Source organism: Pantherophis guttatus, chromosome 2, assembly GCF_059756535.1.
Source record: "Pantherophis guttatus breed Tessera chromosome 2, ASM5975653v1, whole genome shotgun sequence".
Taxonomy (NCBI): domain Eukaryota; kingdom Metazoa; phylum Chordata; class Lepidosauria; order Squamata; family Colubridae; genus Pantherophis; species Pantherophis guttatus.
Genome location: NC_142064.1, coordinates 147,290,079 through 147,305,275, shown reverse-complemented (window position 1 = coordinate 147,305,275; position 15,197 = coordinate 147,290,079). Strand labels below are relative to the sequence as shown.

General features: G+C 38.2%; 1 protein-coding gene across 2 annotated transcripts in view; it reads left to right on the top strand.

Moving 5' to 3' along the window:
• Positions 1 to 15,197, top strand: part of TEX2 (testis expressed 2) — a 107,632-nt gene that overhangs the window by 849 nt on the left and 91,586 nt on the right. The window lies entirely within an intron of this gene.

Here is a 15,197-nt window from a genome sequence, read left to right as displayed (position 1 = left end):
CTGAGCATGAGAAGAGCGCCGGTCCCTGGCGGCTCGCGCCTGGGCTTGCGAGGAGGACGAGGAGGGCGCTGCACCCTCCTCGCCTCGGGACGGGGGGGGGGGGGGGGGATGGCGGCACTTGAAGCCGGTCTCAGCTTCCGCCTTAGGATGGTCCCTTCCAGGCGAGACTTTGAGCCGACTTTCGGCGAGTGCGGGAAGCCGTGCAGGCTGCTAGTTGTTTACATTGCTGAGAAACTTAACTCCCGGCATCTCTTTTAACCCTGGAACTTTTTTTCTCCCCTCTTTAGTTTTTGCAGTCTTAAGAAGGTGTCGTGCTATGTGCTTCTCCTCCTCCTCCTCCTCCCTCCTTTCTCTCTCCCTCTCCTTCCATTTCTCTCTTTCTCTCTCTTTCCCCCCTCCCTCCCTCCCTCTCCTTCTCCCTCTCCCCCCAGCTCCCCCACTCCCAATATGGAGTAACCTAGCTGCCACCATGCATCATATGTTAGGAAGTAGCCAAGGTAAGAAAGGTGGAGTTGTGACACCTTTCACAGAAGGAAATCAGTGATTTGGGTTTCAGCTGGGGGAAAGGTTGTTTGAGTAAAGAGATGCCTTTATAAATGGAGCTCTCTAAACAGAGCAGCAGAGGAGTCTTGGCTGAAGAGGTTGGAGCATGAGTTCCTCTAGGAAAGCTTTGTAAAAGAAGAGCCCTGTTAATTCTGCCCACAGTCAGGAGTTCAAACCTGACTGGCTCAAGTTTGACTCACTCTTCCATCCTTCTGAGGTCGGTAAAATGAGGACCCAGATTGTTGGGGGCCAAATGCTGACTCTGTAAACCGCTTAGAGAGGGCTGTAAAGCACTGTAAAGCAATATATAAGTGCTATTGCTATTGAAGTACTCTTACAGGAATCTGGTTATATCTTCTCTGACTAACAAATCTAGAAAAACAGTTTTCTTTATCTGGTGCTCCCTAGGATGTGTTCATCTGTTGCCACCACCACCCCAATCCCTAATAAGGGAATGTCCTCTTATCTATTAGAATACAATGGATAGCAGTAGTTTAAATTTTGGGTGACACTGATCTCTCAGTAGGAGGAATTAAGCTGTTGGTGGAGGAGAATGGCTTTTGTAAGACTTGGTACTGCACAGATTGGTACTGTACTTGACTCAATTGCCACATGTTTGTTTTTTCTAAGAAGGGGACTTGTCGACTGAGTCATTCTTTGGGGATAAGAAAAGTGGTTTTCATAGTGAGACTCTCAAGGGAGGAATTTATTTTTACATTGGACTCTGCTGTAGTTGAAATTTACAGGCAAATAGTCTGGGGACTTTCAGCTACAAGAAAAGAACAGTTTGTGCACTGTATTAAATTGGTCTGGGTTGCCATTGAGTGATAGTTCTGGGTTTTTTTAAAACCAAAGTGGTGTTCAGAAGGTGAACTCTACCACAGAAAGGGATTGTGAAGATCTTAAGGCAATTCTACAGTCTCACTGCTCTTGAAATTTGAGTCAGATCTCTTCAGGTTTTACAAGCATTAGAAAGTTTTCTGATCAGCTCTGGCTTAAATGTCATACAAGATACAGTATTTAGCTGACTTGGATTGATTTTGGAAAGGTTAAGACACTGGTGGATCTAGATTGGAGATCACTAGGAAATCCCAAAGCTGTTTAAAAAGGAAGAAGGCAATAGCAAATACCTTCCACAGTGTTGCCAAGAAAATTGTATAGGTATGTCTATGCAGACAGCTGAAGTTGAGTTAGACCTGAAGGATAGCATCACTTCTAAATGAGCTTAGGGTTTGATCTTCTGAAATCTTAAGGTGTCAGAAGAAGATGGTATGCTACCAAGTTTGAAGTGTTGTGGAGGAAGATAACTGATAAAGACAGCTAAAAGGCAAGATTTTTTTTCTTGGATGTTTGCTTAATTTTTTTTGTTTTCTGGAGCTAGGCCAGATGTTTAACATTCATGAGTGAAACCAGAAGATCAAATTTATTTCTCCAAATTATTCTTTGAATATACATTTCAGAATATGAAATGTATTTATCTGAATACTTTAGCATTTATTAAATGGTAAAGCATTTAGATGCTTTAGCATTTATCAGAATGCTTTTTACAGCAAATAGGCCGTTTGTAATGATTGATTTCTTACAGATATAAATTCTTTTACAAGAGAACAATAAACATGGAAACATTGTATCTTCAAAATTTGGTTAATAATAATAATAAACCAAAACTAACATTTCTACATCATCAGTAAGATAATATGCTCTTGAACAATTTCCCAAATTCCATTATTATGTCTGCCTTTCAGCTACTTTCTATTGTACAAGAAATGTTGTAGAAATCAGATTTAAACTTGCACAATTAACTGTAACCTTTGCTTGAATGTTAACTTTCATGGAGCCTTGTAACCTGAGTCTCCTGAAGCAATTATTTATTTTTGTATCTTAGGATCAGTGTTGACCCTGGCGACTGCCTGGACAAGCCCCTGCAGGCTTCTTGGCAAGGTTTTTCAGAAGTGATTTGCCCTTGTCTGATTTTTAGGGCTGAGAGAGAGTGACTGGCCCAAGGTCACCCAGTGGGCTTCATGTCTAAGGCAGGACGAGAATTCATAATCTCTTGGTTTCTAGCCTGGTGCCTTATCCAGTCCACCAACCTGGCTCTCTCGTGAAGCATTTAAGGAATGTTTAAAATAATTATTTCAGTGTATTTAAATATGCATTACTCTGCATAAGATTAGAGTTTTGCAATTATACATTGCTAAACCAACATGTGATATGGATTGTTTTTGTTGGAATATGAACTCCCTTTCATTGTGGCTGAAGTCTCTTTTGGGATAAGTTTAATACTAAGGATTTGTTCACATAATATGCTGGTTTGTTCAATTATGGATTATTAAATAAACCACAGCTTGCTGGGTTTATCCAACTATAAACTATAATCCATTTTTTGTAAACCAGTATCTGAATTTGCAAAAGAAACTGAATCTCAACTAAGCAAATTGCATTTAGTATAACAAGTGGCTAGATTTACAAAAACCAAAATGTTGAGTTCTCCTAATTCTTTACTGTACATTAACCCCAAATAAATCAAATTTTATTGTGGTTTAGAGCTATAGTATATGTTGGATTCAAAGTTGTTTACATTTACAGTAAGCCTATTGAAGTAACTGGAAATTAATTACAATTAATGCTCATTTATTTGAATTCTTCACCTCTGTTGTTGAATTCACTCATTAGTCTAAGGGCTCAGTTCCCAAACTCCACTGGGGTGCCCTGGAACAGCTCAGCAAACTCAAAAGGAGTGCTATGGGATGTTTTAGATTTTCAAGAAAAGCACAATGATTCCCAACATCTGTCAGACACTGTATAAACTACTAGTTCAAAGTAATTCACAATTTTGGCCTGGGCATTATGAATAGGGCACCATGAACTAAGAACATCTGTGAATTTCTATTCTAAAGCATGGTTCATTTGAATATGATATATTGAACAGACCAAGCAGACTGAGTTTGTGGTCCAAAAACTATTACTTATAAACTTTAATTTTGGTTATACAACAACTAAAACTAAACAGCTATTTTATGGCTTAGGATTTGTGAATTCTGACTAATTATGTTGAACCTGCTTTGGGTTCCAGGTATTATTCTTGTAATCTGTTACTGGAAGTTCTTTCCAAGAACTTTAAAGATAGCCAAATTGATTTATTTTGATGAGACAAAGCATGTACTATTGTGTTTTGTAAGAACTGGTTGTCTTTTGGTTAAATATATTGTCATAGTAAAGACTTTGGACTACAACTAGAAGAACGTAGATTGAAGTTCATTCTATGCCATGAAAACTCAGAGGGAGGTTTCTGTGGCTCAATTTATGGTATTTTGTAGAACTATTGCAGATAAATATTGGAAATAAAGTGAAGGAAAATGTCTTTGAAAGTTATCTTGAGGATTTGGAGAAAAGTAGGTATGTAAATCTAACACACAAATATAAATAATGGCATAGTTTTAGGTGTATATCTTAGCTTATTAAATTGAAATTTGTTGAAGAAAACATCCTCCCTTTTAGAGTTCTCAAAAAGATTCCACTATTATTTGATCTTTGCAACAATGCCCAATATACTGTATAAAAGTAAGTATAAAGCTCAGCATATCGACCCATATTGAGCTGAACCAAGCTAACCAATCAGGTTGGATTTACACAGCAGACTGAGCTGCAAACTAACCGATCACATTTCAGCTTTGCATTTTGTGTGAACCCAGCCTGGATCAAACCTGTAGTTATTATGGCTGGGGAAAAAATACTGTGGTGTTGTCAGGAGCGGAGACACTTACAGGAGAATACAAGGGCAGTGACATTTATGAGTGGGTTACTTTCCTATGAGAATAGAATTTTCTTGGTCAGACTGTATCCCAAGATGCATGATGGAGAAAAATAGATCAGACTTCTTTGTATCCCTTTGCATATTCCTTTTTCTACACAAACATCCATTCATCCATCCATCCAGAACACTCTCTGTAAAGCCATCTAAGCTGTCCCTGTTCAAATTTTCTCCTCAGCCCAGCCCTGTAGTAAGTTAAAGCCTTTCGACATAGCAAGAACAGCCAGCATTTCTGATTATGTCATGCTTCTTGGGCATCAGCTGCTTGTTTAGGAGCAAAAATACAAAGGAGTGATCTTTGTTCCAGATACCATTCAAGCCTACACATTTCTAGAAGGGCACCTTTCCATAATAATATAGTAAGATTAATTTCTTCGCAAATATCATAACCTGAGTAGAATAAAAAAGCAAAAGTAAAGCTGCAACAGGTGCATATTTGTGTAAAGCTGTGAGTGTAGTATGAATGAAAGCGACTTGCTTTCAGTTTGCAGGTGTTGTACATCCTGTGTTGTGGCTTTGTCCGAGCTAAACTATATGTTATGAAAATGTGATACGCATCAGTATCTTTGATCCCCGTAAGACCAGATAAGCATAGAGAACATAGATTTTTCTTTCCCTCAACTGAGTTTAGATGTATGACTGGAGTAATGGCTGAAAAAGAAGCATTGTGATTTCCATTAATTTTATTACAGGGTGCTGGTTAGCTTGCTTGCGTCACAAGTATTACTTGCTGTGCCTGAAAATATAAATGTATACTCCTGCTTCCTCCTAGATTAATTGATAACAAAATCCTCCCCTCCTTTTCAAGAGAAGAAAATGTAATGGATTTGTTTCCAGGTAAATTTGCATTGCTGAAATGAGCTCTTGGGGTTTTAATGATCATTTTGGAATGTAATAGGGAGAAGAGCCTTGCAAACCTCCACACAACAATTATCTTGCAAAAGGCTGAGTTTTCATTGTTGGGGAAAGATCTTCACATTAAATTTTGATTTTTGACTTGGCAGAACCAGAATATTAACTCTTATCCCCCATTCACTTCAATAATGACTTCATTAAATAACAACGAAAGGTGTACTAAATTTTGAAACAGCTATTTGACCTTACTAACAAAAGTTCTGACCTTGAAATGGGCCTGTTTTGCAGTTTTCAGTAAGGTTAGAATTGCCTTTTAAAAATTCAAAATTCAGATGCTTTGATCCAGTGGTGAAATCCAATTTTTTAAAAATACCGGTTCTGTGGGCGTGGCTTGGTGGGCGTAGCAGGGGAAGGATACTACATAATCCCCATTCCCTTGCCACTCCTGGGAGAAGGATATTGCAAATTCTCCATTCCCACCCCACTCGGACCAGCCAGAGGTGGTATTTGCCAGTTCTCTGAACTACTCAAAATTTCCGCTACCAGTTCTCCAGAACCTGCTGGACCCTTGCTTTGATCCTGTTCTAAAGACAAAATATATTACACATCTCCAAAACAATGATAACAGAAAATAGCTTCAACGGTGCTTCTTGCAATTTGGTGGCATTGATGCAATTCATTTTTGAATATTGCTTTTGTTTCTTACTATCTCCAGAATAGTTCTCTGTTAAGGATTTTGTAACCCTCATCTTCCTGTATGCCTTACAATCAATCAGCTTGTGCTTGAACTGTGGGAAGATATGTAAATTGTACCTAAATCTGTCGTTTACATAGTAATAATTAGTATAGATATGGCTTATGATTGAACAAGTGATAAATCCACAGCCTTGCTGAATGACTTTGCTGTGCGGTTGAAATGAACCATTGAATAGAACTTCCTACCTAGTTATGATGGCAAGATTTGTATGGATTGGAAGCAGTTGCTGCTTCAGTACTAATTTTGTGATTGTGTCACTTTCAAATACACTGATGTGCTTCTGAAAAGACCTTGAGGAACTAAACTATCTGCTGAACCGAGTGGCTCAAGTTGATTACTCTGTTATTGTTGATTGTGTTATTATTGTGTCTCCTGCCCTTTAACTTTATTGATAACATGCCGAGGATGAAACTTTCTGCAACTTCATGCAACTTTTCAACTTAGTTGCCACATGCAGATTGTGACATGTAAATGATCAGTTTCTTGTTTTGGGCAAGAAACATTTGAAATGGAATATATTCCTGTTTGTTACTCGATGTGCCCCTTCTCTTCAAGAGAACTTCAAAGATTTTAGACAGTGACTCTTCGAAACAGATAATAAAATGGTAATGTTTCTGTCCGATATGTAGCAGATATAACTGGTCTTGCCAGCTTCTTTCTCCACATGCCCAGTCATTAGTATAAAGTTTGAATACAAACAATTTCATTTGAGTCTTCACTCACAGAAAAAGCATATAAAAGAAAAAAATACAACGAAATGCTGCATAAATCTGGATTTATTTTTATAAACTGGACCAAACAATGTTGAGCTTTATAGCTTTTTTAGGTATACTTTCTTTTACGGTCACAATATAAGAACTCCATCTAAGAACTATAATTGGAAATGCAGTCTTATAACTGGAATACATATAGTCAGAAATTTCAGCTCTAAAAAGCAATGAAGAAAATTTCAGTTAAAAAAAAAAACACGAGAGCTGACTTTTCCCAACCATAGTGAGTAGTATAGAGCAGCGGCGCTCCACAACTTTTTGGGCACCAGGAACCGGTTCCACAGAGAAAGATTTTTCCACAGACCAGAAGGGACGTGTTTTTGCGTGCTACCTGCATCCCACGGATGAGGCTTGGCTTGTTTATGTGGCCCGGTTGCTGGCATGCCATGGTCTGGTGCCAGTCCATGGACTGCGGGTTGGGAACCCCTTGTGTAGAGAAAGGAGTAGTATTGTTTCTTACTCAGTTTGAGTGTTTTTTTCAATTTTCAATTTTTATTTAAATTGCTTTTTAAAAAAAAAAATCAAGAAAATATTAATTGCAGTGCAAATACATACAAATATATGCATAGAAATTGCTCTAGTGAAAAAGTACAACAGAAAAAAACAAAAAATAATACAGCAATTAACAATTACAATTCTATATACACTTACGTAATGTAAATATTAGTGTGTCCATGTGTGTATTTCTAATACAATTATATAACTCATTTTTTTTAACCTACTGTACAGGCAGTCCTTGATTTGTAGCCATTTGTTTAATGACATGTTAACAATACTGAAAGAACTGATGACCGATCCTCACACAGTCATCGTAACATCCACACGGTTACATATCAAAATTTGAGCGCTTGGCAGCCAGCATGTTACAAATAGTTACAACAATTGTAGCATCCCAGAATCATGAGATTACCATTTGTGATTTTCTCAGCCAGTTTCTCTAACAAGCAAAGTCAGTGGGGGAAGCCAGATTTGCTTAACAACCAAACCACTTGGTTCCCTTAACAACTGCACAGATTTGCTTAAAATCCATGACAAAAATATCATAAAATTGGGTACAACTGATTTAACAACCACATCGCTTAGCAACAGAAATTTTGGTCCCAATTGTGGTCATAAGTCGAGGGCTACATGTATTTTGTATAAAAGAATTCCATATTTCATTAAATTTGTCCACACTTCTACGTCAGATCTTCAATCCACTGAGTGAATTGTGCCATACTTTTATCTTCCTATTGTTACAATATCAGTCTTTTAGCCATAGTAAGCACATGGAAAATCCATTTATATTATCCAGTTGTATAGTTCAAGAGAATATTATCCTTTGAAAAAATTAGCTTTGTTGCACAATCATATTTATATATATTATACTCCATGACTTTCTGCCAAACATGTTAAGTATAGCATGGGCCTGTCAAACTGGCGGCCTGTGGGTCGGATGTGTCATGCACAGGCCACGCCCACCCGGCTCCACAAAGACAAAAAACATCATAAGTCATGTGATGTGATCAAGTTTGACACCTGTGGTATAGCACATACTAAAAACATGTGTTTTAAAGAAGTATCCTCATTACATTGCCAACAAAGTGCTTCTTAGACAATCATTTTTTGTACACAGATAATGGAATCCAATAAATTCTAAACAATTATTTAGAATTATCATTTTCCAGATATACAAACTGGAATTTCTCTTGATATATAAATTAATATAAATTATATATAAATTATATAAATTAATCTGGGAATAATATGTGAGAGCAGCATTCACCTTTTCCCAAGGTGTCAATAGCTGGGCCAATCAGGAGTGTTTCTTCCTTTGGATGAAACAAACATACACTTGTATGTACTGACTAAACCAAATGACTTATGGGAGATTATAGAGCTCATGGAAGTTTTAAGACAGCCTTAGTGAATACATGGATGATTGACACTGTACTAATCTTTGTACATCCGGAGGTCTTCCATTCTGGGGTCTGCATTCACTCCCTTCAGATGTATTGGGACTGCATGTTTTGTAGAACATACACCAAATGATCATAGTGAGAGAGGCAGTGTAATTAACCATACTTTCACATCTTTAATCATCATTTCAATGTTTAGTTCCTGAAATTTTCCATCTGTGAAATAATACTGCTCCGCAGCTGTGGTCTCAGCCTCACTTAATAAAATTTTATGGAACTCCATGAGATCATAGGGCTGGAAAGGACTTTAGAGATCTTCTAGTCCAACTCTTGCCCAAGGCAGGAGCCCTTATACCAATGATGGCAAAACTTTTCGGCACTGAGTGCCCAAAATGGAACGTGTATGCATGCGTGTGCGTGCACCAGAGCGCCAGAAATCCAAAGACCAGCTGGCCGGAGCGCATGTGCGCGCCAGCCAGCTGGTGTTTGGGTTTCTGCCACATGCATGTGCGCCGGCCAGCTAGTCTTTGCCAGTCTTTGCCGGAGCACCAGAAACCCGAAGACCAGCTGCCGGTGTTCGCATGCCTATTTTTGGGGTGTTTTTTGGGCCATTTTCAGGCCATTTTCCAGCACTCTGGAAACCAGAAGAACAGCTGGTGATGGTGCACGTGCCCACAGAGAGAGCTCTGTGTGCCACCTCTGGCACACGTGCCATAGGTTCGCCATCACGGCCTTATACCATCCCAGACAAGTGAATGTCCAATCTTTTCTTGAAAACCTTCAGCAATGGAGGACCCGGGAGGCTATGTAGAACTCCAGGAGGCAAGCTATTTCATTGATGAATCATTCCCACTGTCATAAATTCCTTCTTATTTCCAGGTTAGCTCTCCCTCTAATGAGCTTCTACCCATTGCTTCTTATCCTAGCATAGATGTTATGGAGAATAAATTGACCTGGGACAGACCTTCAAGTCCTTCATTTTTCCATGAAGCCTTCCTTTCATAGGCTAAGTATGGCTAGTTCCCTTATTTCTCACACGATTTAGCTTTCAGATCCTTTATCATCTTTGTTGTTCTTCTCTGCACTTTTTCTAGGGCCTCAGCATCTTTTCTGTATCGTGGCAGCCAGAACTGGATGCAGTTCTGTGTGGCCAAGTGTGGCCTCGCTAGTGCAGTATGGAGTGGATATTATCCCTTCCCGTGAACTTGATGCTACCGTTCTGTTGATGCAACCTAGGACTGAGTTGGCTTTCTTGGCAATTTAGTCCTGCATTTGGTTTCTCTGCGTAGAAGCGTATTACCCACTTTCCCTTTTGAGGATGAATCATCTTCCTTTCTTGTGAAATATTGTAGCTATAATCTTGAAACAGGGACTGAAGTGATCCAGCATAAAATATTGAACTGCAAAACGTGTCTTGCAGAAGAAGCTTTCAGAGAGAAAATGTCGATTTTGTATGCCATGTTCTAAATATTGACGTGGTCCTCTTATTGCTCCTTTAGGAGACAGACAGGCAAGTCCTTGTTTATTGCCTCAAATATAAAAATATAGAAGCCTTGTTTACAATCAAACAACAGCTTTCAGGTACGCTAAAGGACTTAGAAACTAACCATGTCATTTGTCACTGATTCTTCTGTTAAGTTGACCTCTGTGTGATACTCTAAGCTTTTATAAGCTCTTTTCAGGGTCAAAAGAAATAGAAGGGATTCAGCGGAAAAAAAATTCTTTTGAAAATAGCTTGAAACTCCCCATTCATGCCTGAAGGGTTTATATGACTGCTGATCAGGAAAAGGTAACTTGTCGCCTTCCATGTTTAGTGCTACATCTTCTATACATTTTTGACATTAGCCATGTTAGCCAGGGGTGGGTTCTAATTTTTTTTACTACCGGTTCTGTGGGTGTGGCTTATTTTGTGGGTGTGGCTTGGAGGTCATGTGACTAGGTGGGTGTGGCTAGCTGGTCAGAGTCATTTCTGGAAGGTCCTCACACTTACGACCAGTCCTCACACTTACGACCCGACTCATTTGTTTGCTTTTAACACTGATCAGCTGTAGGACGGCCCTTTGAAGCCCTGCGGCAAGAGTTTAAACAGTTTTTTTCCCTCTAGTCATCAGCTGGGACACAGGAGGCAGCAGTAGATTGGGGGTGGGACGGAATAAAAGGTAAGAATAACGTGGGGGGGCGGGGGGGAGAACCGGTTCGGTGATGTCATATCGTCACCGCTACCGGCTCGGCCGAACCGGACTGAACCGGGAGGAACCCACCACTGATGTTAGTTAATGCTAATGAAAGTTATACATTCAAAATGATTTGCTATAGATAATTGGTTGTGGGATCCTTGGTGCTCTCTGAACTTGGTTATTTGCTTGCAGGTGTTTCATTATCCAACTGGGTAACATCATTATACTATCACGGATTATGTCACCTAGTTTGGTAATGAAACATCTGCAAGAAAACAACCAAGCGCAGAGAACTCCAAGAACTGCACAATTGAACCCTAAGCTACAAATAGTCTCTTTTATTAATAATTGGTTACATAATGAAATGGTATCCAAGTTGAAAGAAAGCTGTAAAAATGATACCTTGTTTGTTGAAAATTCCAAGTGTAGAACAAACATCTGAGAAACATCTGTCAGAAAACGTATCTATGTTTTTAGTGTGGTTCTAATTTAAATAGACAATTCTGAGAATACAGCCATCTTGTGTGTAATGTCTATCTTGTACTTCATACAGTTGCCTTTCTTGAATAAGTGTAAGCAAAATACTATATGAAATAGAAACTCAAACATACAGGTCTCAGTCTTTTAACTGAACCTTTAAAAAAACAACAAGGACTTGGTCCACATGAGTCATTAAGGCTCTCCTGTTGAAGGCTCCTCCTTCAATTTTTTAAAAGTGTTATGCTTTGATCTTATTCAGGCTGGGTAGTTTCAGCAGAGTTGCTTAATTCTCTCCTTTCTTCCATGTTTTTTAAAAAACTCCTATAGTATTATTTACTTCTGTGGAAACCTGAAAGCATTACTCCACAGCAGGAAGTAAGTTCATTTTAATCATGAAGCAAGCAAGTTGCCTAGCGTTGCTAAGATTACTGAAGTTAGACCAAAGTACTAAAAACCTGAGTCATTCCTTAACCGTGCTACTTTAGATTGGAAGTAAGGGAAGCAGCCTTTTAAAACTTTCCTGATAAGTAAAACAAAATAATATTTTATTGTTGGCTTGGCCCCTCTTAATAATCTTTATTCTTTTTGCCTTGAACTATTTTTCATTAAAGGTGAGATTCCACTTTGTAATCTAAAGTGGTCCAGGCAGTTTGCTGCCTAGACAGAACAAACCTGATTAGATAATAAAATCTGCATCAAAGGTTTTAGAGCATTGTTCCTCAGCCACTTTTTAACCTGAGCCAATGCTGGCTAGGGAATTCTGGGAGTTGAAGTCCACGCATCTTAAAATGGCTAAGATGAGAAACGCTGTTTTAGAGATTTTAAGATTTCACATGGGTATCTTCTGAGATGTTGGGACTTTGCTGAAGGTTTGCACTCACAAGAAGAATAATCCCCACCCATCCTAATCTGCACAAAGTATATCTGCACAAAGTAGTCCTAAAAAATCATTTAACAATTAAGAATAAAACCTATTCATTATTTGTTTTTAATTCACTCTTTACAGGATATACAGTATGTCTAGGACAAACTGGATCAGAGAAACAATAAAGGCATCATTTGGGAACTAACTTTCTATAAAATAATAAAAACCTGAGAATGCAACCATGGTACACCTTATTTAGGTATTAAATTTAGATGTCGCCTTTCTCCCTGATAAGGTATCCCTTCTCTGCATAAAATAAGACAAGTATGCCATATCAATTTACTTGTCTTCTGTTCAGTTATAATTGTTAGTTTTGCATTTTGAAAGTTAGGTCCTCTCTTTTCCTATACTTTTATTGTTAGTCTTAAAGCAGTGGTATGGATTTGATCAGCAGATTAGAGAACAGTTTTGGATCTTTATTACTATAATCATATTTATTTTTTCAAAACTGTAAGTTTAGAACATGAAACATACCTCCTTAGAATCTACAGAGCATTTCCAAACTTTCCATATTCAGTTCATCTTGTTTTTGACTGTTTGTTAACTAGTAAAAAGTACTAGGCATGTGGTCTAAGGTGGAGAAATATACAGCTTACAGTTATTCATACAGTATTTATGATTACTTCATCTCACCATTTATGGTGATGCTTCATCTCAGGAGATAAGACATACCTCGGCAATATAGTTGAATTCAAAGCTTAGCAGGGTTGGGCCTGGTTAATATTTGAATGAGATATATCAGGAAATCACAGTGATGTAACTACACTGGCTAGTTGAAAAACATTCCACAACATGGAAACAATACAGAGAACTGCATGGACATGCCTACTAAATCTTCAGACTTGGTTGCTTCACAATGCTACTTTATATATTAAATCCTAATTAATTGGTTAAGAATGTATGGTTTATTTCTCATTTGAGGGAGGTGTCACTTGGTAAATCAGTATTATATATTTCTCTTTTACTGAAGTTTCATCTTCCTAAAAGTTTGAGAAAGGTTTTGTGAGGGCTCTCCCTTCCCTCTTTCCTGTTCTGTTTTCATGGCTTGAAAGTATTGAGAAGTGTTTGCATCTGAAGGCAGCGGCATTAATTCATGCTGTGACTCATATTGCCGGTTGAAAATGTGCTGTACTTTTTTACCTGAAAATAAATTTTGTAAATGATTTTGCCAAGGAAAATTGGCTTCTGAAATGTGTACATTGTATTATAAATTAAGGAGGTGGTGGACTTCTTTGTCTGCAAGTTACGCTTCTTGAAAGTTGATTAAAATGAAATTACCAGAAACAGAAATAACAAGGTTAAGGCGGGATTTCTCAAACTTTGTGTTGGGATCCTCCAGGGGCTCATAAGCAATTGATGTTCACAATATTTTACAAAACTTGATCAACCTTACATGGGAAGAGTGGAAAGTTGGTTAAATTTTCATTTCACGAGCTCCAGGGAACAGTTGGGATGCTGCAAATTGAGAACCCCTGTGCTATACAAATTAGTCTGGTTTATAAAATTTTAATTTTCTCTCTCAACCCTAACCCCAGTTTAGATTTGGAGACCATCTAACTCCAGAAGACTCTAGGGCAGGAGTCCCCAATCTCTGGTCCGTGGACCACAGCATGCTAGAAACCGGACCACACAAACAAGTGAAACTCCATCCCCGGGATGCAGGCAGCACATGAAATCACATCTTATCTTAAACCTTTCTCCATGGAACCAGTCCATGGTGCCCAAAAGGTTGGGGGCCAGTGCTACAGGGAATTTATAATTTTTAAAAATCCTGTGCATTTGGCCAAAATACACTCTCAGTAACATAAAATACAGCTGGTAGGGGCTCCCCAAGCACTTGCTCCAATATATCATCAGGATAGGAGCTAAACCCATCTCTTTGACTTTGACTTCCTTGTTGCACTCATGTGATTTTTGTGTCTGCAAAACCTTTTTTAGTTGATTACTATTACCCGATTTGAGGAAACGAAGGCTGCAGTTGCAGGTGTCACTATACTCTAGTGCTTTTTGTACTATTTTTTTCACTGATATTTTCTTATATTAACACTAATTGCTATTAAAAAAAGCATTCCTGTGGAGCATTGCCATCAAGAAGTAAAAAGCACTTTGAGGTCTTGTTCTTCTTGATACCTGATTTTTGTGTAAAATTCCCTTTGAAGAATGTTGGCATCATTATTTTTAGATCCATGCTCCAATGGAGGACTAAAAAGAACCAAGGATACCTTGGAAGGAATTACATAATCAAGGCATTAACTACTGACCTACCAACTCACGCCTTGTACCAAACTAAAATGGACTTTGTTTTATGGTTTCGGAAGAAGTACAAATGTAATCATTATGTCTTCTTCAACATGCTGTTTAAACATTCTTAGTAGTACATATAAAAGGCAACCTTATATGGGCCAATAAACCATGACTCACTCTCTCTCCCATAGATAAATTATGATGAAGCTGAAAGCTCCTGATTAGCCTGAAATTATTTTGAACTACTTCCTGATTTTTTATTAGGCTGTTGTTCTTAAGAAGGGAAGCAGCTCCTGTTGCTACAGAGCAATCTCAGTTAGATTTCTCTGGCCGTGCATGTGTGAATTTGCCCAGGAGATGAGGGTGTGTGGACTGCAAAATCTAATATAGTGGCATATGTTTCAAATTGCCTTGAAAATGGAGGTACTACATTGCAATTTGCCTTGTTTTTTTAACTCTCTTTAATGCAACTAACAATTTATTCATGGTGGAAACCTGTTGAGGTTTTCTGGGTTTTTTTTTTTTTTCCAAGGCAAAGTACTGTATACACATTTAAATAGGAATTATTTTGACATTAGTTTCTTTTTAATCAATATAGTAATTGCTAATGAATCTATGTTTCATTTATCTTAAGCATGCCCTGCTGCAAAATCCTGGTGCTGCCTTTTGTCTCTGCATTAGAGTTATTTAACCGTTGCTTTAGTTACAAAGCTCTGTAGAAAGAGTGCATCATGTGC